The sequence below is a fragment of the Chiloscyllium plagiosum genome, unplaced genomic scaffold (assembly GCF_037043375.1).
Source record: "Chiloscyllium plagiosum isolate Xiang-an unplaced genomic scaffold, Cpla_swu_hap1 HiC_scaffold_26, whole genome shotgun sequence".
Taxonomy (NCBI): domain Eukaryota; kingdom Metazoa; phylum Chordata; class Chondrichthyes; order Orectolobiformes; family Hemiscylliidae; genus Chiloscyllium; species Chiloscyllium plagiosum.
The window spans coordinates 60,809,372-60,823,015 of NW_028270164.1; positions in this window are offsets into that span (position 1 = coordinate 60,809,372).

The following is a 13,644-nucleotide window of genomic DNA, read 5'->3' on the forward strand; positions in this document are numbered from 1 at the left end:
CTGAAACACAGGGCTGAAACAGTGGGTGAGAAACAGAGAGAAACAGAGTGCGACAAACAGAAGGCGAGAAACAGAGGGCGAGGAACAGAGGGCTAGATACAGAGGGGCTGATACAGGGGTCGAGAAACAGAGGTGCTGAATCAGAGGGCGACAAACTGAGGGGCTGAAACAGTGGGGATAATACAGAGGGGCTGAAACAGAGGGCGGGAAACAGACGGGATAAAACAGAGGGGGAGAAACGGGGGGATGAAACAGGGTGGCTGAAACAGAGGACGAGAAGCAGAGGGCGAGAAACAGAGGGCGAGAAACACAGGGGCTGAACCAGGGGGCCTGAAACAGAGCGGCTGAAACAGAGAGTGAGAAACAGAGAGCGAGAAACAGAGGGGCTGAAACAGCGGGCGAGAAACAGAAGGTGAGAAACAGAGGGCGAGAAGCAGAGGGCGAGATACAGAGGGCAAGAAACAGAGATCGAGAAACAGAGGGCTGAAACAGAGGGTGAGAAACAGAGGGGCTGAAACAGAGGGCGAGAATCAGAGGGACTGAAACAGAGGGTCTGAAACAGTGGGGCTGAAACAGAGGGGCTGAAACAGAGGGTAAGAAACAGATGTGGTGAAACTGACGGGCAGAAACAGAGGGCGAGATACACAAGGCGAGAAACAGAGGGCGAGAAACAGAGTGGCTGAAACAGAGGGTGAGAAACAGAGGGGCTGAAACAGAGGGGCTGAAACAGAGGGGCTGAAACAGAGAGCGAGAAACAGAGGGTCTGAAACAGAGGGCGAGAAACAGAGGGGCTGAAACAGAGGGGCTGAAACAGAGAGTGAGAAACAGTGTGCGAGAAACAGAGGGTCTGAAACAGAGAGCGAGAAACAGAAGGTGAGAAACAGAGGGCGAGAAACAGAGGGCAAGATACAGAGGGCAAAAAACAGAGAGCGAGAAACAGAGGGGCTGAAACAGAGGGCGAGAAACAGAGGGGCTGAAACAGAGGGCGAGAATCAGAGGGACGGAAACAGAGGGTCTGAAACAGTGGGGCTGAAAGAAAGGCGCTGAAACAGAGGGTTAGAAACAGATGGGGTGAAACAGACGGGCTGAAACAGAGGGCGAGATACACAAGGCGAAAAACAGAGGGCGAGAAACAGAGGGCGAGAAACAGAGGGACTGAAACAGTGGGGCTGAAACAGAGGAGCTGAAACAGAGGGCGTGAATCAGAGGGGCTGAAACAGAGGGTCTGAAACAGTGGGGCAGAAACAGAGAGGCTGAAACAGAGGGTAGGAAACAGATGGCTTGAAACTGACGGGCTAAAACAGAGGGCGAGATACACAAGGCGAGAAACAGAGGGAGAGTTCAGAGTGGCTGAAACAGAGGGCGAGAAACAGAGGGCGAGAAACAGAGTGGCTGAAACAGAGGGGCTGAAAGAGAGGGGCTGAAACAGAGAGTAAGGAACAGAGAGCGAGAAACAGAGGGGCTGAAACAGCGGGCGAGAAACAGAAGGTGAGAAACAGAGGGCGAGCAACAGAGGGGCTGAAACAGAGGGCGAGATTCAGAGGGACTGAAACAGAGGGTCTGAAACAGTGTGGCTGAAACAGAGGGGCTGAAACAGAGAGTAAGAAACAGATGGGGTGAAACTGACGGGCTGAAACAGAGGGCGAGATACACAAGGCGAGAAACAGCGTGGCTGAAACAGAGGGTGAGAAACAGAGGGGCTGAAACAGAGGGGCTGAAACAGAGGGGCTGAAACAGAGAGCGAGAAACAGAGGGTCTGAAACAGAGGGCGAGAAACAGAGGGGCTGAAACAGAGGGGCTGAAACAGAGAGTGAGAAACGGTGAGCGAGAAACAGAGGGTCTGAAACAGAGAGCGAGAAACAGAAGGTGAGAAACAGAGGGCGAGAAACAGAGGGCAAGATACAGAGGACAAAAATCAGAGAGCGAGAAACAGACTGGCTGAAACAGAGGGCGAGAAACAGAGGGGCTGAAACAGAGGGCGAGAATCAGAGGAACGGAAACAGAGGGTCTGAAACAGTGGGGCTGAAAGAAAGGCGCTGAAACAGAGGGTTAGAAACAGATGGGGTGAAACAGACGGGCTGAAACAGAGGGCGAGATACACAAGGCGAAAAACAGAGGGCGAGAAACAAAGTGGCTGAAACAGAGGGTGAGAAACAGAGGGCGAGAAACAGAGGGACTGAAACAGTGGGGCTGAAACAGAGGAGCTGAAACAGAGGGCGTGAATCAGAGGGGCTGAAACAGAGGGTCTGAAACAGTGGGGCAGAAACAGAGAGGCTGAAACAGAGGGTAGGAAACAGATGGCTTGAAACTGACGGGCTGAAACAGAGGGCGAGATACACAAGGCGAGAAACAGAGGGAGAGTTCAGAGTGGCTGAAACAGAGGGCGAGAAACAGAGGGCGAGAAACAGAGGGGCTGAAAGAGAGGGGCTGAAACAGAGAGTAAGGAACAGAGAGCGAGAAACAGAGGGGCTGAAACAGCGGGCGAGAAACAGAAGGTGAGAAACAGAGGGCGAGCAACAGAGGGGCTGAAACAGAGGGCGAGATTCAGAGGGACTGAAACAGAGGGTCTGAAACAGTGTGGCTGAAACAGAGGGGCTGAAACAGAGAGTAAGAAACAGATGGGGTGAAACTGACGGGCTGAAACAGAGGGCGAGCTACACAAGGCGAGAAAGAGAGTGCGAGAAACAGAGTGTCTGAAACAGAGGGCGAGAAACAGAGGGGCTGAAACAGAGGGGCTGAAACAGAGGGGCTGAAACACAGGGGCTGAAACACAGGGGCTGAAACAGAGAGCGAGACACAGAGGGTCTGAAACAGAGGGCGAGAAACAGAGGGGCTGAAACAGAGGGGCTGAAACACAGGGCTGAAACAGTGGGTGAGAAACAGAGAGAAACAGAGTGCGACAAACAGAAGGCGAGAAACAGAGGGCGAGGAACAGAGGGCTAGATACAGAGGGGCTGATACAGGGGTCGAGAAACAGAGGTGCTGAATCAGAGGGCGACAAACTGAGGGGCTGAAACAGTGGGGATAATACAGAGGGGCTGAAACAGAGGGCGGGAAACAGACGGGATAAAACAGAGGGGGAGAAACGGGGGGATGAAACAGGGTGGCTGAAACAGAGGGCGGGAAACAGAGGGTGAGAAACACAGGGGCTGAAACAGAGGGGCTGAAAGAGAGGGGCTGAATCACAGGGGCTGAAACAGCGGGTGAGAAACAGAGAGTGAGAGACAGAGTGAGACAAACAGACGGCGAGAAACAGAGGGCGAGGAACAGGGGGCAAGATACAGAGGGGCTGATACAGCGGTCGAGAAACAGAGGTGCTGAATCAGAGGGCGAGAAACTGAGGGGCTGAAACAGTGGGGATAAAACAGAGGGGCTGAAACAGAGGGCGAGAAACAGACGGGATAAAACAGAGGGGGAGAAACGGGGGGATGAAACAGGGTGGCAGAAACAGAGGACGAGAAGCAGAGGGCGAGAAACAGAGGGCTAGAAACACAGGGGCTGAACCAGGAGGCCTGAAACAGAGGGGCTGAAACACAGGGCTGAAACAGTGGGTGAGAAACAGAGAGAAACAGAGTGCGACAAACAGAAGGCGAGAAACAGAGGGCGAGGAACAGAGGGCTAGATACAGAGGGGCTGATACAGGGGTCGAGAAACAGAGGTGCTGAATCAGAGGGCGACAAACTGAGGGGCTGAAACAGTGGGGATAATACAGAGGGGCTGAAACAGAGGGCGGGAAACAGACGGGATAAAACAGAGGGGGAGAAACGGGGGGATGAAACAGGGTGGCTGAAAGAGAGGACGAGAAGCAGAGGGCGAGAAACAGAGGGCGAGAAAAACAGGGGCTGAACCAGGGGGCCTGAAACAGAGCGGCTGAAACAGAGAGTGAGAAACAGAGAGCGAGAAACAGAGGGGCTGAAACAGCGGGCGAGAAACAGAAGGTGAGAAACAGAGGGCGAGCAACAGAGGGGCTGAAAGAGAGGGGCTGAAACAGAGAGTAAGGAACAGAGAGCGAGAAACAGAGGGGCTGAAACAGCGGGCGAGAAACAGAAGGTGAGAAACAGAGGGCGAGCAACAGAGGGGCTGAAACAGAGGGCGAGATTCAGAGGGACTGAAACAGAGGGTCTGAAACAGTGTGGCTGAAACAGAGGGGCTGAAACAGAGAGTAAGAAACAGATGGGGTGAAACTGACGGGCTGAAACAGAGGGCGAGCTACACAAGGCGAGAAAGAGAGTGCGAGAAACAGAGTGTCTGAAACAGAGGGCGAGAAACAGAGGGGCTGAAACAGAGGGGCTGAAACAGAGGGGCTGAAACAGAGGGGCTGAAACACAGGGGCTGAAACAGAGAGCGAGACACAGAGGGTCTGAAACAGAGGGCGAGAAACAGAGGGGCTGAAACAGAGGGGCTGAAACAGAGAGTGAGAAACAGAGGGCGAGACCAGAGGGGCTGATACAGAGGGCGAGAAACAGAAGGTGAGAAACAGAGAGCGAGAAACAGAGGGGCTGAAACAGAGGATGAGAAACAGAGGGGCTGAAATAGAGGGCGAGAATCAGAGGGACTGAAACAGAGGGTCTGAAACAGTGGGGTTGAAACAGAGGCACTGAAACAGAAGGTTAGAAACAGATGGGGTGAAACAGACGGGCTGAAACAGAGGGCGAGATACACAAGGCGAATAACAGAGGGCTAAAAAAAGTGACTGAAACAGAGTGCGAGAAACAGAGGGACTGAAACAGTGGGGATAAAACAGGGTGGCTGAAACAGAGGGTGGGAAACAGACGGGATAAAACAGAGGGGGAGAAACGGAGTGATGAAACAGGGTGGCTGAAATAGAGGGCGAGAAGCAGAAGTTGAGAAACAGAGAGCAAGAAACACAGGGGCTGAACCAGGGGGCCTGAAACAGAGGCACTGAAACGGAGGCTGAGAAACTGAGCAGCTGAAACAGAGGGCGAGAAACGGTGCGGCTGAAACAGAGGGGCTGAAACAGAGGGGCAGAAACAGAGGGGATGAAGTGGAGGTCGAGAAAGAGAGGGGCTGAAACAGAGGGGCTGAAACAGAATGGTTGAAACAGTAGGGCTGCAACAGAGTGCGAGAAACTGAGGGGCTGAAACAGAGGGGCTGAAACAGAGGGTGAGAAACAGAGGGGCAGAAATGGAGGGCAAGAAACAGTGGGGCTGAAAAAGAGGTGCTGAAACAGAGGGGCAAGAAACAGAGTTGCTGAAACAGAGGGTCTGAAACAGAGGGGCTGAAACAGAGGGCGAGATCCAGAGGGCGAGAAACAGAGAGCGAGAAACAGAGGTCTGAAACAGAGGGCGAGAAACAGAGGGGCTGAAACAGAGGGCGAGAATCAGAGGGGCTGAAACAGACAGTCTGAAACAGTGGGGCTGAAACAGAGGGTTAGAAACAGATGGGGTGAAATAGACGGGCTGAAACAGAGGGTTAGAAACAGATGGGGTGAAACAGTGGGCTGAAACAGAGGGCGAGAATCAGAGAGGCTGAAACAGAGGGTCTGAAACAGTGGGGCGGAAACAGATGGGATGAAACAGTGGGCGAGAATCAGAGGGGCTGAAACAGAGGGTCTGAAACAGTGTGGCTGAAACAGAGGGGCTGAAACATTGGGTAAGAAACAGATGGGGTGAAACTGACAGGCTGAAACAGATTGCGCGAAATACACAAGGCGAGAAACAGAGGGTCTGAAACAGTGTGGCTGAAACAGAGGGCGAGAAACAGAGGGGCTGAAACAGAGGGGCTGAAACAGAGGGGATGAAACACAGGGTCTGAAACAGAGCGCGAGAAACAGAGGGGCTCAAACAGAGGGGCCGAAACAGAGAGCGAGAAACAGAGGGCGAGAAACAGAAGGTGAGAAACAGAGGGCGAGAAACAGAGGGTCTGAAACAGTGGGGCTGAAACAGAGGGCGAGAAACAGAGGGGCTGAAACAGAGGGGCTGAAACAGAGGGGCTGAAACACAGGGTCTGAAACAGAGCGCGAGAAACAGAGGGGCTGAAACAGAGGGGCTGAAACAGAGAGCGAGAAACAGAGGGCGAGAAACAGAAGGTGAGAAACAGAGGGCGAGAAACAGAGGGTCTGAAACAGTGGGGCTGAAACAGAGGCGCTGAAACAGAGGGTTAGAAACAGATGGGGTGAAACAGATGGGCTGAAACAGAGGGCGAGATACACAAGGCGAAAAACAGAGGGCGAGAAACAAAGTGGCTGAAAAAGAGGGCGAGAAACAGAGGGCGAGAAACAGAGGGACTGAAACAGTGGGGCTGAAACAGAGGGGCTGAAACAGAGGGCGAGAATCGGAGGGGCTGAAACACAGGGTCTGAAACAGTGGGGCTGAAACAGAGGGGCTTAAACAGAGGGTTAGAAACAGATGGGTTAACACTGACTGGCTGAAACAGAGGGCGGGATACACAAGGCGAGAAACAGTGGGCGAGTTCAGAGTGGCTGAAACAGAGGGCGGGAAACAGAGGGTGAGAAACACAGGGGCTGAAACAGAGGGGCTGAAAGAGAGGGGCTGAATCACAGGGGCTGAAACAGCGGGTGAGAAACAGAGAGTGAGAGACAGAGTGAGACAAACAGACGGCGAGAAACAGAGGGCGAGGAACAGGGGGCAAGATACAGAGGGGCTGATACAGCGGTCGAGAAACAGAGGTGCTGAATCAGAGGGCGAGAAACTGAGGGGCTGAAACAGTGGGGATAAAACAGAGGGGCTGAAACAGAGGGCGAGAAACAGACGGGATAAAACAGAGGGGGAGAAACGGGGGGATGAAACAGGGTGGCAGAAACAGAGGACGAGAAGCAGAGGGCGAGAAACAGAGGGCTAGAAACACAGGGGCTGAACCAGGAGGCCTGAAACAGAGGGGCTGAAACACAGGGCTGAAACAGTGGGTGAGAAACAGAGAGAAACAGAGTGCGACAAACAGAAGGCGAGAAACAGAGGGCGAGGAACAGAGGGCTAGATACAGAGGGGCTGATACAGGGGTCGAGAAACAGAGGTGCTGAATCAGAGGGCGACAAACTGAGGGGCTGAAACAGTGGGGATAATACAGAGGGGCTGAAACAGAGGGCGGGAAACAGACGGGATAAAACAGAGGGGGAGAAACGGGGGGATGAAACAGGGTGGCTGAAACAGAGGACGAGAAGCAGAGGGCGAGAAACAGAGGGCGAGAAACACAGGGGCTGAACCAGGGGGCCTGAAACAGAGCGGCTGAAACAGAGAGTGAGAAACAGAGAGCGAGAAACAGAGGGGCTGAAACAGCGGGCGAGAAACAGAAGGTGAGAAACAGAGGGCGAGAAGCAGAGGGCGAGATACAGAGGGCAAGAAACAGAGATCGAGAAACAGAGGGCTGAAACAGAGGGTGAGAAACAGAGGGGCTGAAACAGAGGGCGAGAATCAGAGGGACTGAAACAGAGGGTCTGAAACAGTGGGGCTGAAACAGAGGGGCTGAAACAGAGGGTAAGAAACAGATGTGGTGAAACTGACGGGCAGAAACAGAGGGCGAGATACACAAGGCGAGAAACAGAGGGCGAGAAACAGAGTGGCTGAAACAGAGGGTGAGAAACAGAGGGGCTGAAACAGAGGGGCTGAAACAGAGGGGCTGAAACAGAGAGCGAGAAACAGAGGGTCTGAAACAGAGGGCGAGAAACAGAGGGGCTGAAACAGAGGGGCTGAAACAGAGAGTGAGAAACAGTGTGCGAGAAACAGAGGGTCTGAAACAGAGAGCGAGAAACAGAAGGTGAGAAACAGAGGGCGAGAAACAGAGGGCAAGATACAGAGGGCAAAAAACAGAGAGCGAGAAACAGAGGGGCTGAAACAGAGGGCGAGAAACAGAGGGGCTGAAACAGAGGGCGAGAATCAGAGGGACGGAAACAGAGGGTCTGAAACAGTGGGGCTGAAAGAAAGGCGCTGAAACAGAGGGTTAGAAACAGATGGGGTGAAACAGACGGGCTGAAACAGAGGGCGAGATACACAAGGCGAAAAACAGAGGGCGAGAAACAGAGGGCGAGAAACAGAGGGACTGAAACAGTGGGGCTGAAACAGAGGAGCTGAAACAGAGGGCGTGAATCAGAGGGGCTGAAACAGAGGGTCTGAAACAGTGGGGCAGAAACAGAGAGGCTGAAACAGAGGGTAGGAAACAGATGGCTTGAAACTGACGGGCTAAAACAGAGGGCGAGATACACAAGGCGAGAAACAGAGGGAGAGTTCAGAGTGGCTGAAACAGAGGGCGAGAAACAGAGGGCGAGAAACAGAGTGGCTGAAACAGAGGGGCTGAAAGAGAGGGGCTGAAACAGAGAGTAAGGAACAGAGAGCGAGAAACAGAGGGGCTGAAACAGCGGGCGAGAAACAGAAGGTGAGAAACAGAGGGCGAGCAACAGAGGGGCTGAAACAGAGGGCGAGATTCAGAGGGACTGAAACAGAGGGTCTGAAACAGTGTGGCTGAAACAGAGGGGCTGAAACAGAGAGTAAGAAACAGATGGGGTGAAACTGACGGGCTGAAACAGAGGGCGAGATACACAAGGCGAGAAACAGCGTGGCTGAAACAGAGGGTGAGAAACAGAGGGGCTGAAACAGAGGGGCTGAAACAGAGGGGCTGAAACAGAGAGCGAGAAACAGAGGGTCTGAAACAGAGGGCGAGAAACAGAGGGGCTGAAACAGAGGGGCTGAAACAGAGAGTGAGAAACGGTGAGCGAGAAACAGAGGGTCTGAAACAGAGAGCGAGAAACAGAAGGTGAGAAACAGAGGGCGAGAAACAGAGGGCAAGATACAGAGGACAAAAATCAGAGAGCGAGAAACAGACTGGCTGAAACAGAGGGCGAGAAACAGAGGGGCTGAAACAGAGGGCGAGAATCAGAGGAACGGAAACAGAGGGTCTGAAACAGTGGGGCTGAAAGAAAGGCGCTGAAACAGAGGGTTAGAAACAGATGGGGTGAAACAGACGGGCTGAAACAGAGGGCGAGATACACAAGGCGAAAAACAGAGGGCGAGAAACAAAGTGGCTGAAACAGAGGGTGAGAAACAGAGGGCGAGAAACAGAGGGACTGAAACAGTGGGGCTGAAACAGAGGAGCTGAAACAGAGGGCGTGAATCAGAGGGGCTGAAACAGAGGGTCTGAAACAGTGGGGCAGAAACAGAGAGGCTGAAACAGAGGGTAGGAAACAGATGGCTTGAAACTGACGGGCTGAAACAGAGGGCGAGATACACAAGGCGAGAAACAGAGGGAGAGTTCAGAGTGGCTGAAACAGAGGGCGAGAAACAGAGGGCGAGAAACAGAGGGGCTGAAAGAGAGGGGCTGAAACAGAGAGTAAGGAACAGAGAGCGAGAAACAGAGGGGCTGAAACAGCGGGCGAGAAACAGAAGGTGAGAAACAGAGGGCGAGCAACAGAGGGGCTGAAACAGAGGGCGAGATTCAGAGGGACTGAAACAGAGGGTCTGAAACAGTGTGGCTGAAACAGAGGGGCTGAAACAGAGAGTAAGAAACAGATGGGGTGAAACTGACGGGCTGAAACAGAGGGCGAGCTACACAAGGCGAGAAAGAGAGTGCGAGAAACAGAGTGTCTGAAACAGAGGGCGAGAAACAGAGGGGCTGAAACAGAGGGGCTGAAACAGAGGGGCTGAAACACAGGGGCTGAAACACAGGGGCTGAAACAGAGAGCGAGACACAGAGGGTCTGAAACAGAGGGCGAGAAACAGAGGGGCTGAAACAGAGGGGCTGAAACACAGGGCTGAAACAGTGGGTGAGAAACAGAGAGAAACAGAGTGCGACAAACAGAAGGCGAGAAACAGAGGGCGAGGAACAGAGGGCTAGATACAGAGGGGCTGATACAGGGGTCGAGAAACAGAGGTGCTGAATCAGAGGGCGACAAACTGAGGGGCTGAAACAGTGGGGATAATACAGAGGGGCTGAAACAGAGGGCGGGAAACAGACGGGATAAAACAGAGGGGGAGAAACGGGGGGATGAAACAGGGTGGCTGAAACAGAGGGCGGGAAACAGAGGGTGAGAAACACAGGGGCTGAAACAGAGGGGCTGAAAGAGAGGGGCTGAATCACAGGGGCTGAAACAGCGGGTGAGAAACAGAGAGTGAGAGACAGAGTGAGACAAACAGACGGCGAGAAACAGAGGGCGAGGAACAGGGGGCAAGATACAGAGGGGCTGATACAGCGGTCGAGAAACAGAGGTGCTGAATCAGAGGGCGAGAAACTGAGGGGCTGAAACAGTGGGGATAAAACAGAGGGGCTGAAACAGAGGGCGAGAAACAGACGGGATAAAACAGAGGGGGAGAAACGGGGGGATGAAACAGGGTGGCAGAAACAGAGGACGAGAAGCAGAGGGCGAGAAACAGAGGGCTAGAAACACAGGGGCTGAACCAGGAGGCCTGAAACAGAGGGGCTGAAACACAGGGCTGAAACAGTGGGTGAGAAACAGAGAGAAACAGAGTGCGACAAACAGAAGGCGAGAAACAGAGGGCGAGGAACAGAGGGCTAGATACAGAGGGGCTGATACAGGGGTCGAGAAACAGAGGTGCTGAATCAGAGGGCGACAAACTGAGGGGCTGAAACAGTGGGGATAATACAGAGGGGCTGAAACAGAGGGCGGGAAACAGACGGGATAAAACAGAGGGGGAGAAACGGGGGGATGAAACAGGGTGGCTGAAAGAGAGGACGAGAAGCAGAGGGCGAGAAACAGAGGGCGAGAAAAACAGGGGCTGAACCAGGGGGCCTGAAACAGAGCGGCTGAAACAGAGAGTGAGAAACAGAGAGCGAGAAACAGAGGGGCTGAAACAGCGGGCGAGAAACAAAAGGTGAGAAACAGAGGGCGAGAAGCAGAGGGCGAGATACAGAGGGCAAGAAACAGAGAGCGAGAAACAGAGGGCTGAAACAGAGGGTGAGAAACAGAGGGGCTGAAACAGAGGGCGAGAATCAGAGGGACTGAAACAGAGGGTCTGAAACAGTGGGGCTGAAACAGAGGGGCTGAAACAGAGGGTAAGAAACAGATGTGGTGAAACTGACGGGCAGAAACAGAGGGCGAGATACACAAGGCGAGAAACAGAGGGCGAGAAACAGAGTGGCTGAAACAGAGGGTGACAAACAGAGGGGCTGAAACAGAGGGGCTGAAACAGAGGGGCTGAAACAGAGAGCGAGAAACAGAGGGTCTGAAACAGAGGGCGAGAAACAGAGGGGCTGAAACAGAGGGGCTGAAACAGAGAGTGAGAAACAGTGAGCGAGAAACAGAGGGTCTGAAACAGAGAGCGAGAAACAGAAGGTGAGAAACAGAGGGCGAGAATCAGAGGGCAAGATACAGAGGGCAAAAATCAGAGAGCGAGAAACAGAGGGGCTGAAACAAAGGGCGAGAAACAGACGGGATAAAACAGAGGGGGAGAAACGGGGGGATGAAACAGGGTGGCAGAAACAGAGGACGAGAAGCAGAGGGCGAGAAACAGAGGGCTAGAAACACAGGGGCTGAACCAGGAGGCCTGAAACAGAGGGGCTGAAACACAGGGCTGAAACAGTGGGTGAGAAACAGAGAGAAACAGAGTGCGACAAACAGAAGGCGAGAAACAGAGGGCGAGGAACAGAGGGCTAGATACAGAGGGGCTGATACAGGGGTCGAGAAACAGAGGTGCTGAATCAGAGGGCGACAAACTGAGGGGCTGAAACAGTGGGGATAATACAGAGGGGCTGAAACAGAGGGCGGGAAACAGACGGGATAAAACAGAGGGGGAGAAACGGGGGGATGAAACAGGGTGGCTGAAACAGAGGACGAGAAGCAGAGGGCGAGAAACAGAGGGCGAGAAACACAGGGGCTGAACCAGGGGGCCTGAAACAGAGCGGCTGAAACAGAGAGTGAGAAACAGAGAGCGAGAAACAGAGGGGCTGAAACAGCGGGCGAGAAACAGAAGGTGAGAAACAGAGGGCGAGAAGCAGAGGGCGAGATACAGAGGGCAAGAAACAGAGAGCGAGAAACAGAGGGCTGAAACAGAGGGTGAGAAACAGAGGGGCTGAAACAGAGGGCGAGAATCAGAGGGACTGAAACAGAGGGTCTGAAACAGTGGGGCTGAAACAGAGGGGCTGAAACAGAGGGTAAGAAACAGATGTGGTGAAACTGACGGGCAGAAACAGAGGGCGAGATACACAAGGCGAGAAACAGAGGGCGAGAAACAGAGTGGCTGAAACAGAGGGTGAGAAACAGAGGGGCTGAAACAGAGGGGCTGAAACAGAGGGGCTGAAACAGAGAGCGAGAAACAGAGGGTCTGAAACAGAGGGCGAGAAACAGAGGGGCTGAAACAGAGGGGCTGAAACAGAGAGTGAGAAACAGTGAGCGAGAAACAGAGGGTCTGAAACAGAGAGCGAGAAACAGAAGGTGAGAAACAGAGGGCGAGAAACAGAGGGCAAGATACAGAGGGCAAAAAACAGAGAGCGAGAAACAGAGGGGCTGAAACAGAGGGCGAGAAACAGAGGGGCTGAAACAGAGGGCGAGAATCAGAGGGACGGAAACAGAGGGTCTGAAACAGTGGGGCTGAAAGAAAGGCGCTGAAACAGAGGGTTAGAAACAGATGGGGTGAAACAGACGGGCTGAAACAGAGGGCGAGATACACAAGGCGAAAAACAGAGGGCGAGAAACAAAGTGGCTGAAACAGAGGGTGAGAAACAGAGGGCGAGAAACAGAGGGACTGAAACAGTGGGGCTGAAACAGAGGAGCTGAAACAGAGGGCGTGAATCAGAGGGGCTGAAACAGAGGGTCTGAAACAGTGGGGCAGAAACAGAGAGGCTGAAACAGAGGGTAGGAAACAGATGGCTTGAAACTGACGGGCTGAAACAGAGGGCGAGATACACAAGGCGAGAAACAGAGGGAGAGTTCAGAGTGGCTGAAACAGAGGGCTAGAAACAGAGGGCGAGAAACAGAGTGGCTGAAACAGAGGGGCTGAAAGAGAGGGGCTGAAACAGAGAGTAAGGAACAGAGAGCGAGAAACAGAGGGGCTGAAACAGCGGGCGAGAAACAGAAGGTGAGAAACAGAGGGCGAGCAACAGAGGGGCTGAAACAGAGGGCGAGATTCAGAGGGACTGAAACAGAGGGTCTGAAACAGTGTGGCTGAAACAGAGGGGCTGAAACAGAGAGTAAGAAACAGATGGGGTGAAACTGACGGGCTGAAACAGAGGGCGAGATACACAAGGCGAGAAACAGAGGGCGAGAAACAGAGTGGCTGAAACAGAGGGTGAGAAACAGAGGGGCTGAAACAGAGGGGCTGAAACAGAGGGGCTGAAACAGAGAGCGAGAAACAGAGGGTCTGAAACAGAGGGCGAGAAACAGAGGGGCTGAAACAGAGGGGCTGAAACAGAGAGTGAGAAACAGTGAGCGAGAAACAGAGGGTCTGAAACAGAGAGCGAGAAACAGAAGGTGAGAAACAGAGGGCGAGAAACAGAGGGCAAGATACAGAGGACAAAAATCAGAGAGCGAGAAACAGACTGGCTGAAACAGAGGGCGAGAAGCAGAGGGGCTGAAACAGAGGGCGAGAATCAGAGGGACGGAAACAGAGGGTCTGAAACAGTGGGGCTGAAAGAAAGGCGCTGAAACAGAGGGTTAGAAACAGATGGGGTGAAACAGACGGGCTGAAACAGAGGGCGAGATACACAAGGCGAAAAACAGAG